General features: G+C 37.2%; 1 pseudogene; it reads right to left on the bottom strand.

The window, feature by feature from the left end:
• Window positions 1–12204, bottom strand: part of LOC112192206 — a 253426-nt pseudogene that overhangs the window by 184582 nt on the left and 56640 nt on the right.

Below are 12204 nucleotides of genomic sequence, written 5' to 3'. Positions count from 1 at the left end.
CTTGCATACTTGTGGATTAGAAAACAAGACGATTAGGTGAAATATTTTCTAAACCTAGCTCCAATTACATGCATATATCCCAAGTGTCGACCCAAAGAACATAAACACATAAAAGTTTTCAATCAAGCGGAAATAAACAACCAATCACACCAAAGATCAAGAAACTAGATTTAAACAAACATATGTTCTACATAATTGGGGCTTCAAACCTTGCCCCTAACAAAAAAGAGAGTTAGTTACACATTGTTTTGAAAACCAAAATAAAACAAATAGAGAAAAAGAAGAAAAAGATGATGGCGGATGAATAAGAAAGAGAGATAGAAGAGAAGGTGAAAGGCATGGTCGTCTTCAACGTGTGCAGAAGCTCAATATATATAGGAGAAGTTCAGCCCTAGTTTCCTTTTCCAATTCAACTTTGAAAGCCTCTCCTAGTTGCTTGAGGATTACTCTACTTGGTGCATAATTAAATGATTTTCAAGCCTTAATAATCTTCCCAAAATCGTGAGGAATCATTCTAGGACTCTCCTTCATATTTGCAGAAGCAATAACCTTCCAAAAAATGCCGTGGAAATCCGTCCAAAGAAGAATTTCGTCCAAAATGCCCTGTTTTGACTAGGATTCAATTTCTGTCTCTGAAGCTTCCTTCTTGGACAAGGAACGACTTCGTCTTGACAAGATTCTGGATGGTTCTTGACTCCCAAGTGTTCTATGACATAATATCATCTATAATGATCAATAAACTTCTGAAAAAAATCCAAGAAAATCGCCGGAAAAGATCTCCCAAAAAGCTTCGTGAAAAGCTGACAGTTTCTGCCTTATCGGGAAGCATACTTCGACTTTGATTTCCTACTGCCTCGTTGATGATTCTGACCTGTTATTTAGCTGTAGTTGAAGTATAACATCATTTATTCAAGGATCTCTGGCCCTTTCTGCAAAGTTTCATCTGGAAGGGTGCAAGAATTGCTCCTCAAAACCGTTCCCAGAAAGCTGATTCTGAAACTGCAGTTTTCTGCTTTGCAGCAACTGTTTTGTACAATGAATTCCGTGGACTTCCCTTGTAATTTCTGGCCAAAAGGTTGATCAAACTTGGTCCTCTGCATTAGTACTTCATGATCTATGGCTCCGTTTCTCCCTTTCAGCTCCTATTTCTCTTGAATCACTCCACGAACTACCTAAAAAGAAAACGAAGTTAAAACTGACTTTTTAAAGGAAATAGCTAAGAAAAGTGTAAGGGATTTCACACTATATTCATCGCATTTATGCTCCTATCAAATAGCTAGTATGGCTGCATGCATTCCCGGCTAGAAAAATAGGTTAATAAGTTGGAGATGTGGATGAACATTTCCTAAATGTTGCTACTTCTCTTGCCTCTACATTCAATAGTTCCTGCCAAGAATTTTCTATATATGTAACATATTTGAACGCCTCTCAGCCTTGTAACACAAGTGAAGATCCCCAGCATAGTATCGGTGTCCTAGCTTACCAGAGAAGAGTCTTATTAACTTTTTTATTAAAAATACTAATTACCTAATTCCACTGACCCTAAGGAGAATCTGCTATATAGGTGATTGAATCATGATGTTCAAATCAATTCCTATGTATCAAAGGTAGGTTTTTTCACAGGACACAAACACTAAACTAGTGTGAACTACTTGTCCACTGCATGTACCCTACAGCTTTTGTCTTAATAAAGATTCTTTCTTCTGGAGGTAGACGTACCAATATTTGGGCCTTTTGGGTACAGTTGACGCACTCACTGTTCTTCCAAGCTTGGAAGCAGGTCATCTGTCTATAAGAAATAAACATGAAACTTTGTTAAAAATAGAATAAGTTTATTTTATTAAAGGATAATCCACAACTCAATAGTCAAAATTCAAAACCTGCAACTTCAAATGCATTAATATTGCATTCCTGGCCTAAGGAAGTAAATGACGTGTTACATTCTTCAAACAAATAAATTAAACAATATAACTAGTTACGACAATACTTATGGTATCCAAAGATTAAGCTACAAAGTAACTTTTAGATGTCAAATTTACAATCTGTATATAAATGTGGAGAAGAAGGTAAAGAATAGGAAAAGCTTACGGTGTAATTAGCAACATAGCAAATAATCTTGCAAATAATCTGTATGTCAAATTTACAATCTGTATGTCCCTTCAATTGGTGGCGACTGCTGATCAGGAGCGGATTTGGGATCTTGCAAATAATCTTTATAATACGGTGGTGGAGGCGGGTAGGTCGCTGTAGCCATCAACCAAAAGGAATAAAACATCACGTTAAATTTGAATGGATGGAAACATAACTTTATAGGGAAAAAGTTACTGATTTCAAACAAGAAATTTCACCTAAAACTCACAAAACCCTAAAAGTGAGAAAGTCGACATTGTTTAAGCTACCAGGAGTACATGAAACTGTAAAGCCTCATTTGGTTACTGATAAAGCAATAATAATAAAACAAATAGATTATTTTTAGTACAGCAAATTGCTCCTTGCACAAAATCAAATTACTTGTGTTTATTCTTTAAGAGCACATAGAGAAGGAAACAGACAACTGAATGTTGACAACCCTGCAGTTTACCCTTGATTGCTCAGGACCTGAATAAACTTTACACTGTATGAATAACTTTCATATTACTCTATTTGAGAGAGCAACTGCAGAGAGAGAGAGAGAGAGAGAGAGAGAGAGAGAGAGAGAGAGAGAGAGAGAGATGCTGAGCAATCAAATGGGAAACAACTGAAGACTAAGATGCTAAGTAAGATGAACAGACTTACCCTACACCAACCAACGTTTTGGAGCTAGACTGATCCAAGTGTCGAATCCAAGCCCAGCCTAGTCTTTTGCTGGAGAAGAATAGGAGATGGACTAAACTATTCCTTGGAATCTACCGAGGTACGAGCTGCTCTTCCGACTCTGCCGGCTGGGGATGATAAGCCTAGGCTATTTTTTCCTCGCTTCACTTATGCAGTACTTGTGGGCACAAAGATGTTGGTCACCCTTTCACTCTGCTTTGACGTGGCGCATCTTAGGGATCATGGTGTATAAAACCCTTCCTCTCCCCTTGTGTTTCAATAAGAAGGCTTTAGTTTTGGGGTTGGAGGATGAGTGCGATAAGCTAATGTGTGCATGTAAATACTACTCTAGCACATTGAAGGTGAACGTAATCGTATTGAAATAGCAGCTGAGATAGATTTGCCTAATCGATTTACAACAGACACATATAAACATCACTTATGAACTAATGAGTGAAATATTATACAGATATCAGAATGAAGTATTGTGAATGTTATGATTTAACTGAATGAAACACAAAAATTGAAGACACAAACTAGCTAGCTAGTTGCATATTTATGATTTTAAACTCTATTATAGTCTTCCAGCTTTCATCTAGGCTAAAGACAATGTATAAAACAATTATCTTCCGAAAAATAAAATAAATTGGGTGCTTCTAGTTGGACCTCCAAATTTGATATTTGGACCTCCAACTTTTTTTAATTATTAACAGACTTTGTCATGTCATATGAAAAAATAACTAAGGACAAAGAGAGAAAATGAAAAAATATATATATATATATTAAAAAAAATACTCTTCTTACCTCCCCAAATATAACATTTAATTATTTTTTTTTTGCCAGAATTTTCATATATTGCCTATATAGTTTATGATTTACATAAAACAATTAAGTAAAATAATAATTATCACTCAATACAAAAGTAAATTCAAACAATCTGATCTGGATTTTTCTTAAACTAAATTCATTGAATATTATGATATAGTTGTCATTCGATCTTCCAACCCAAAACTCTTGAAATCCTTCTTTTAGCAAATTCAAAGGGATTCCAGCAACATATTAAGATCGAGAACCAAACCTCTAATTAATTTTGGTGGAGGAGAGACCTACTCATGAGAAAGCAATATCATGTGATTTTGATTCATTCTTATTCTCGTGGTTGAAGATACAGATAAAAAGTAGAGTAACAGATTGTTGTATCTCATGTTCAAGGGAATTTTGGTATAAATAAGGAGGTCTACTTAGTTTTTCAAGAATTTTAAAAAGTAGATTAGAGATGTACTAAGTATGGGAGGTCCACATAGCAAATTTGGAGGTCCAACTAGAACCAAATAAATTTGAGTGAGCATTGACCCAAAAAAAAAAAAAGGCTCCCAAAAGACCCTTTAGGTATTCTATACAATGTCTACAAAAGAAAACGCATTCGCTAGATCCATCTGGACCCGCCAGCTGTGTTTCTTCTTCTTCAAGGCTACAACTTAATTAATTATGGTTTACACACACAAGTTTATATACACACACACATATTAGGTTATCTTGAAAGGTTAATCCATTAGAAAATCAAACTCAAAAGAAAATCGTTGTGTTGTCTTTTTATTTTTATTTTTTTTATTTTATAAGAAAAGACTATAAATTAGATTTGGAAGCCTCTTAAGTAACCACAATTTACATTGTCAAATAGTAAGGCTCTTGATGCCTCATTGGGAACCATATTGGTCCAAGTTGAACCATTTACATAGTTACGTCCTAGATTGGCAACAAAATCTGTGACAAACTTTGCTTAACTAAATATGTGTTTAAAACTAACGGAAGCAAAAGAGGTGGCAATGGTATGATATATTGGATGATCTTTATCAATCTCTAAGGATAGAATGACTCTGTTGACGGCATCAATGACCACTTTGGAGTCTCCCTCAACTTCATTTCTTTTTGTAGCCTTATTCCTGGGGCCCCGGGCACATAAAAGTCCAACCCTTAAAGCAAAAGCTTCTGCTAGAGGTACTGTGCTGATTCCAGCAATTTTGGTGGCCTCCACAAGGGAATTGCCATGACAATCTCGAATAACAAAACCACCTACAGCGGAGCACCTGTTTACATAATCATCAAAGTTTATTTTAACAGAACAAGCAAGAGGAGAGTTTCACTTTATAGTGGAAGGCTGGTTTTGAATAATATCTTTGCCTACTTATTCACTTGATGAGCCAACGTTGGCCTGTACAGCAGCCAAAGCTACTACCACTAAGCATGGATTTATCTGAGCATTTCTGAAGACCGTATCATTTCTTGCTTTCTAGATCTGCCAGCATAAAGTAATAAGTTTTGCATAGAATTTACTATCATGGAAAATCGTTATGTTGTCTTTCATGACTATGGCCGGTTGGTTCGAGTTCTCCTCCTTCTTTTCATCAAGTGAAGAGAAATAGGTCATCCTTGGCCTCTAATAAAATTAGGAAATGGTCATCGTCGTTGTCGTCCTCCGTCTTCAAGCAAAGGATTTTTGATCTTGAAAAACATGGTATCGGTGGCTTCAGTGGTGAGCTTGCGGATCTATTTCAAAGTGTTTTTTCCTCCTGTTTGTTTTTATCAGAGCTGACAGATGAGTTAGGAGTTTAAGCATGTAAAAGATTGCCCTATGGACCGCCTGGTATTGGAAAAATTCTTATGGCTTGTCAAATTGGAAAATTTTGGACGAAATAATTTTGAACGAGGTGGAACCAAAGTTTGCCAATGCCTATGACGTTTTGGAGAGGCGGGTTGAAGAAAACATCAAATACTTATTTAGTGATCGATGCTGAGTCGACTCCGGGGTTGTGGGTTAAAGGAAAAAAGAAGGTTTGCATGTCGTAATCATTGATGAAATTTTGCCTTCTTTAAAGAAAGAGGACTAACTGAACAAAGCTATGGTGAAATAGAATCAACTGACAAAATTAGCGGTGAATGAGGATCATCAACAGGACAAATTGATGGTGATGATTGATAGACATTTTGGTATGATTTGGACTACGAGCTGCCAATTACTTAAAATGATGGATAGTGCGGATGGTTCTCTCAATGATTTTTTGGTTATTGGGATGACTAATGTAAAGGATTTGATAGATCAAGAGTTCTAATTAAGGCCTAGGCTAGGACGTTTTGAAGTGCAAATTGAGATAAGTCTTCCTGACGAAGAGGACCGTCTACAGATTCTTCAAGTTCATACAAACAAGTTAAAGAGCAATTCCTTCCTTGCTCCAGATGTGAGCCTTTCAGAGCTTGCCATGCGTAAGCAAAACTATATTGGTGCACAACTTGAAGTTGTTGTTAAAAGTGCAGTGTCATCTGTTTTGAATAAGCTGATATGTTTGAATGATCTAGACATTGAATGCAATCTAAAAAACTATACCTGCTTTTTTGTCCTCTGTTCATGATCTCCAAAGGCTGAGACTAGTGGCGTAGCCAAAACTTGTAAGAAGAGAAGTTAAAAATCTAGTTTCAACTTTCAAGTTTGAATTTACATTTGAGTGAAAAATTCATACTCAATAAAGAAAGAAAGAAAAAGGAGAAAAATCTTAATTTTCGTGCAACATAAATCTTTAGCACATGGAGGTTTTACTCAAAAATTAGAAAAAAAAAATTATGAAAAGCGAAAGAAATATGAAGAGTTAGAAGGGTCAACAAGGACTTTACAAACATGTGAAGCAAAAATATAATATATCTATGACAGAAAAGCTAAGGTCAAGGGGGTTAATTGACCCTCCTTGACCCTAGCTAGCTATGTCCTTGGCTGAGACTAAATAGGATGGTGGAAGGCTGATCAACATAAGCCATGACTATTTTCCATCCCAAGGCAATCCACCCCGGAAAGAAGAAAACAAATTTAACTCGCTCTTTGGATATTGTTCGAATAGATATATATAGTACTCTAAGATTTGGAGATGGAATTTAGTCATCTTAATTAATCTTTTGTTTCTTTTATTAGTCTGAGAGGAAGCAGTTAATTTGTCTTAATGTTTAATGATACTCTTCTTTCACTAGAATAAAAGTAGCTAGTGAGATGATTGTTGTTGTTTATAAATGTTATTAGAGAGCATCTTTAGCAATACTAGCCATTTTTTAGTTACATTTTAGACAAAGTAGCTAAAAAGTCATTTTGGCTAGCCAACTTTTAAATATGTCTGCATTAGTTCTCTTTATTTTAATTAGATTTGAATTTCAATTATTTAATAATTAAAGAAAAATAATTTAAATGTATTTATTAATTACATTAAACAACTTAAAATGAATGTTTAAATAAACAAAATAATAGAGAGCCTCATCTTACTCTCTATATTTAGAGCATCTTTAGCAGACTATTTATTTTGGCTCCTTAGCTGTTTTAGAGATCATATTTAGCTTTATACTAGACTCTTAAGTGACTCTCCATTTTAACTTTAAGTTATCTCGTTGTTAAATATAGTGAGTGAGAAGATGTTTTCTATTGTTTTTGTTAATTTAAAACCATTCCTTTTGAGTTGTTATATGTCATTTATAGGATTAAATTTAATTTACCCCCTTGAGGTTTGGATCTGTTGACACCCAAAAATCCAGCTAACAAGCCCAATTCATGTTTTAAGCCCAATTTATAATTCAAGGCGAATTACACCCGCAACCATCACGCCATGCACGTGGACCCAAGCCACATTCATGCACTTGGGGCTTACAAGAATGGGTGTGGTGTGGAAGGTTACGGAAAAGTACAGTATGATGTCCATTGCTAGTTTTAGGCATGCTGATAATTTTGGATTTGGGACCAAAATTCAAGCCAGCAGCCCAATTCTCAACATGGGCAAAGTGAAGATGAGAGATAGCAAAATTCAAGCCCAAAATCGCTTTTATAAGAGGGATAAAGCCAACCCCAACAAGCAAAGAACCCCCAAAATCCAAGCCCAAATCCTTTGGAACCAAACAAAACACTAAATGCCACATATAATCCCAATCCCAACAGAGAAACATAATCCCAGCAACACGGCAAAAATCCTGGATTGCAATCCCAGCAGCAGATTTCAGCAGCGGGAATCTTGGAATGGTAATCCCAGTAGTAGGATTTCTACGATATAATCACAACTACACGCCAAAGGTAAGAGGCAGCAAGTTAATTTAATGCTACATCACACATCAACTCTCCTATAAATTGAGAGTTCTTACTATTGTGAAGGGCATTCGAAAACAACCCCAAAGTAATCCATACGCAAAGCAAACCCAAGCTATTCCCCATACTCATCCCAGAAACCCATTCAGATCCAACCTAGATACATATGTGCAAACCCAAAAACAAAACCAAGCAATTCCCCCAACATGTATCCCAAAAACCCATTTCCAATCCAAAAACTCATCAACCACAATCCGAATCCAAGCTTTCATGGCTGCTGCAAATCTCTCATCTTCACTACAAATCATGCTTTTCTAGCTCCCACAGCACATGCATCTTGCCAAGCCTCTTTTGAAATGATCAATTCACTGCCGTGCATATACAAAGAGCTGCCGGGAAGAATACAACAGCAAGCTTCCTAGGATTCTCAGGTCCTTCGAAGTTTGCTGGGCCTAGTCTTCCCTAACTCAGACAAAGGGGAAAAGTTTTGGGTCCTTACCCATGAATATCCACTGCCGTACATCTCCGATCAAAAGTGCCCCTACAGGATCAAACATCATGTTAGTTCATACGGTCTCAATTTAATCAAAACCACCCTTATACGCTCAAATTTAATCAACCGTGTCCAATTTTAATTGCTCCGTCCAAATTGGGCGTTAACTACTGACGTGGACATTGAAAGCTAGTCACTCTCCCAAACTTAGGGACTAAATTACGCTTGTACCCAAAATCCCACACTCTAACACAACCCTACAACTAAAAATTTATTTTCCTCTTCTTCTTCCTCTGATCCTCCTCTCTCCAACAACCATGTCGATCTCCTGCGCTCAAAACCACTGGTCCCCTCACATCCTAGTCTTTCCCTGCCCTGGACAAAGCCACATGCTACCACTCCTTGACCTAACCAACCAACTAGCCTTCTACACCCCCTCCAGTCCACTCCCCTCCTAACCCCGACCGTCATCCCCGGGTCGGATTTGGATCATACGGCAGCTATTTCAGGATAAACTCAGCAAAACAAGATTATGTCCTCAAATCGTAGTTGGATATTTGACTGCCTTGTGCAATCCAAACTGTCTCGTCCGTACTAGCTGTGATTGCCGATGGGAGGTTGTTGTAGGCAGGCTATACTGTTGTGACAATCGAGAACCGATTCCTGATATTGGAGGTGGCAACATCGCAGACTTAATCTGCGATTTGATGCCATAATAGAAAGCTTCATCGGCTAGTTCTTGCTTGACGAATCGGCGAACCGTGGATGGGAGACTGTCAGATCTTCAGGTTAGTAGTATATTGCAATTGTGATTCACACTATCAGTTTTGTCAAAACTTCACAATTAATTGGCTCAAAAACATGAAACACACCTGAAATCACTCTAGCCCAATCATCCTTAAACCAAAATCTGGAAGATCTTAGCACTTTCCTACACGATTGGAGAAGTTTCTTGGTGATCTCTTGGCCTAAGTCCTTGAGGTCTGGAGAAGCAAACAATAATAGCTTCCTTACGGGCTTGCTCTTACTTAAGCACCTTCAATTAGGCGAAGAGGAGCAACGGCACAAGCAACCTATCAGCTGCGTCAGGGTGGGTGGCGAAGGTGGAAAGGGCGAGCGAATGAGGTTGGAGGCAAGGATTGAAATATCTGCGATATTTCCTATATATCCCCCGATTTCTCCTCTTTTAGAAGGACTGATATATCATTGGAGGAAAATATCTTATCTTCCACCGTTTGCCATCTCTAGGTTAAATAAGTAAATTTAATAATTAAAATTAAAATGTAGGGTGTAATGAGCAAGTAGGGTGAACAAAAAAAATAGTAGGGTGGCAATAGCCGCACCCTTTAATGTGTCATACAGATGCAAATGCTGTTAAAAATGTCTAGCATGACAAACTTTTTTCCAAATAAAAGTTCAGCTCCATTGGTCTATTTCTGAAATGACCATGAGCAATCGTTTTAAACATCTAATTTCTAATTTGATACGATGAATGCTATATTTGCTCTCTGTGCTTCCATCTACTATCATTCTCATCTTAAATGTTACATGTTCTGTCTTGCGCCAAGTTGTAAACTCATCTGAGGCCAACTTTAGAACGCAACAACCATGAGGATAAATCCTGTGTTATTAATTACCAAAACCAGATCTGTGAGACTTCAATCTCCCAGATTACCATACAATTATAATTCCATTGCTGAATCATTTCAGTTTACCATATCTAAGAATGTGAATTCTGAATCCGACACTTTCAACTCCAAACAGCCTGTTTGGGATGACTGTAGATTGGCTTTTCGAGTATGATAGCAGTTCCCCTTCTTTAGATTGACACACTAGGTAGAATTATCACATTACTTCGAGAAATTATCACATTCCTTCTGAAAGGTATACTTCATCTAAATTCCAGAGGCACGAGTAGCATACGGAGTACATGTCACCAAATATCCACAAGCAGAAAACAATCGCAATCAGGATAGATAAAATCTGTTGCCCAAGTGAAGCTAAGCTTTATAAAGTAAAAGCAATAGAGCATTACAGTGAACATAACAGAGCAGAAAGGTAGAGTGCAATATGTAACATGCAGTATGTAACACTAATACTTATGTACACGGTAACCCACTTGTCATGCAACTCAAATGTTTGGGAGTATCAAGACTCAATAAAGCCTTCAGAAAATAGTGTGCCTGAACTGATCAATAGATACAATACTACGATACAATTTGTAGACAACCACCACGGAGTGCAAGCACTAAATGGACAGAGCCACCCTCAATGTTGTAGTCTTTAGCGGTTTTGTCATCTCCAAGCTGCTTGCCAGCATAAATCAGCTTGCAGAGATTTAAAACTCATTAGATGCTGATCTCTTGAAAATTGGCCAGTACCATAAACACGTCAAGCTATTAACTAAGACAACAATAATAATGCAGCAATCATGCCGCTTAATAACACTTCATTCTAGCAAGTCTTATTAAGCTATTAATATCAAAATGAAATCCAAAAACAGTTGTCAAGTAAATGTGCATATACACCAATTATATGGTAACCAAGATATGGAGCACCTAATAGTTCCAAACAGGAATTGAAGCAAAGTCAACCATAACTCGACCAACCTTCAGTGGTCAAAGTAATCTTGACCACTGAACAGATCTAGTTCTGCAGAAAACCATGAGAGCCTTTCTGAAGCAAAGAATGAGCCAATGCTGATACAACTGAATACAGTAGTGAAAGACAACCAAACAAACCAATGCGTTACTCACTGCCACATTTGCAACCAAATCTCTGGAACAGATCAGTCATATTTCTTCTTTTTTCAATTCATAGAAACTCCATAGGTAGCAAAACATAAACAATGTAATATTTGCATGGATGATATAAGGCATGAAAAATAACTAAACTAAGAGTTCAATTTAAAAACATTTAATGCATACTGCTGCTAGATAAAAGTACTAAACCAGACATAACTCAAGTTCAAGTAACTTATAACTTTAGATAGATTGATTATGAGAAGAAAGAGAAACAAGTACCTTGGTTGCACCGAAGGAATTCCCTCTTTCTCCTCAACCCTTTCCTTGATTCAGTCAATGGTGTCAGTCAGTTCAATACTTCAATATCAATCTCAATTTCTTTCCCGGTAAGAGTCTTCACCTTAATCATGGTTCCACCCCTCAGCCTCAAAACCAGGGAAAGAGTTGACTCCTTATGGATGTTATAATCTGCAAGAGTTCTACAATCTTCCAATTGCTTACCGACAAAAATCAATCTCTGTTGACCGGAGGGATGCTTTCCTGATCCTGAAAACAAGGGTATGTTGCATGGCTGCATTTAAAGGAAAATGTAAATTAAGGATGCAGTAGATATCAGAGGCCAAAATTTAAAGGAAAATGTAAATTAAGGATGCAGTAGATATCAGAGGCCAAAAACCATGTTTGATCATAAAATTTCACATTATACATCCTAATGCTTTCGTCATGATAAGTAGTTCTTTGATGACACTAAGCTTTTTTGCCATCATGTATGGCTATGTTTGGGGGGGGCTTTTTTGCTCCCCCGCTTATAAGCAGAAGAGCAATAAGCGTTTGGTAACGTAGCTTATCCTCAGCTTATTTCAAAAGCTGCCCTAGCTTCTATCGAAAAGGAGAAGCTGTCTCCACCCCTGCTTTTAGAAGCCAGAATCTGGCCGAGCACTGTAGCGGTCTTTACTGTTCATTAATGAATTTTTTGAAATCCCGGTTACTACCCCTCCGTTGGTTGAATCAATTACTGAATTACACTCATCTGCCATGAAACTCTCGATTGATCAGCCTCTCAACGC

The sequence above is a fragment of the Rosa chinensis genome, chromosome 3 (genome assembly GCF_002994745.2).
Source record: "Rosa chinensis cultivar Old Blush chromosome 3, RchiOBHm-V2, whole genome shotgun sequence".
NCBI lineage: Eukaryota > Viridiplantae > Streptophyta > Magnoliopsida > Rosales > Rosaceae > Rosa > Rosa chinensis.
This window is presented reverse-complemented; position numbering and strand designations above follow the sequence as displayed.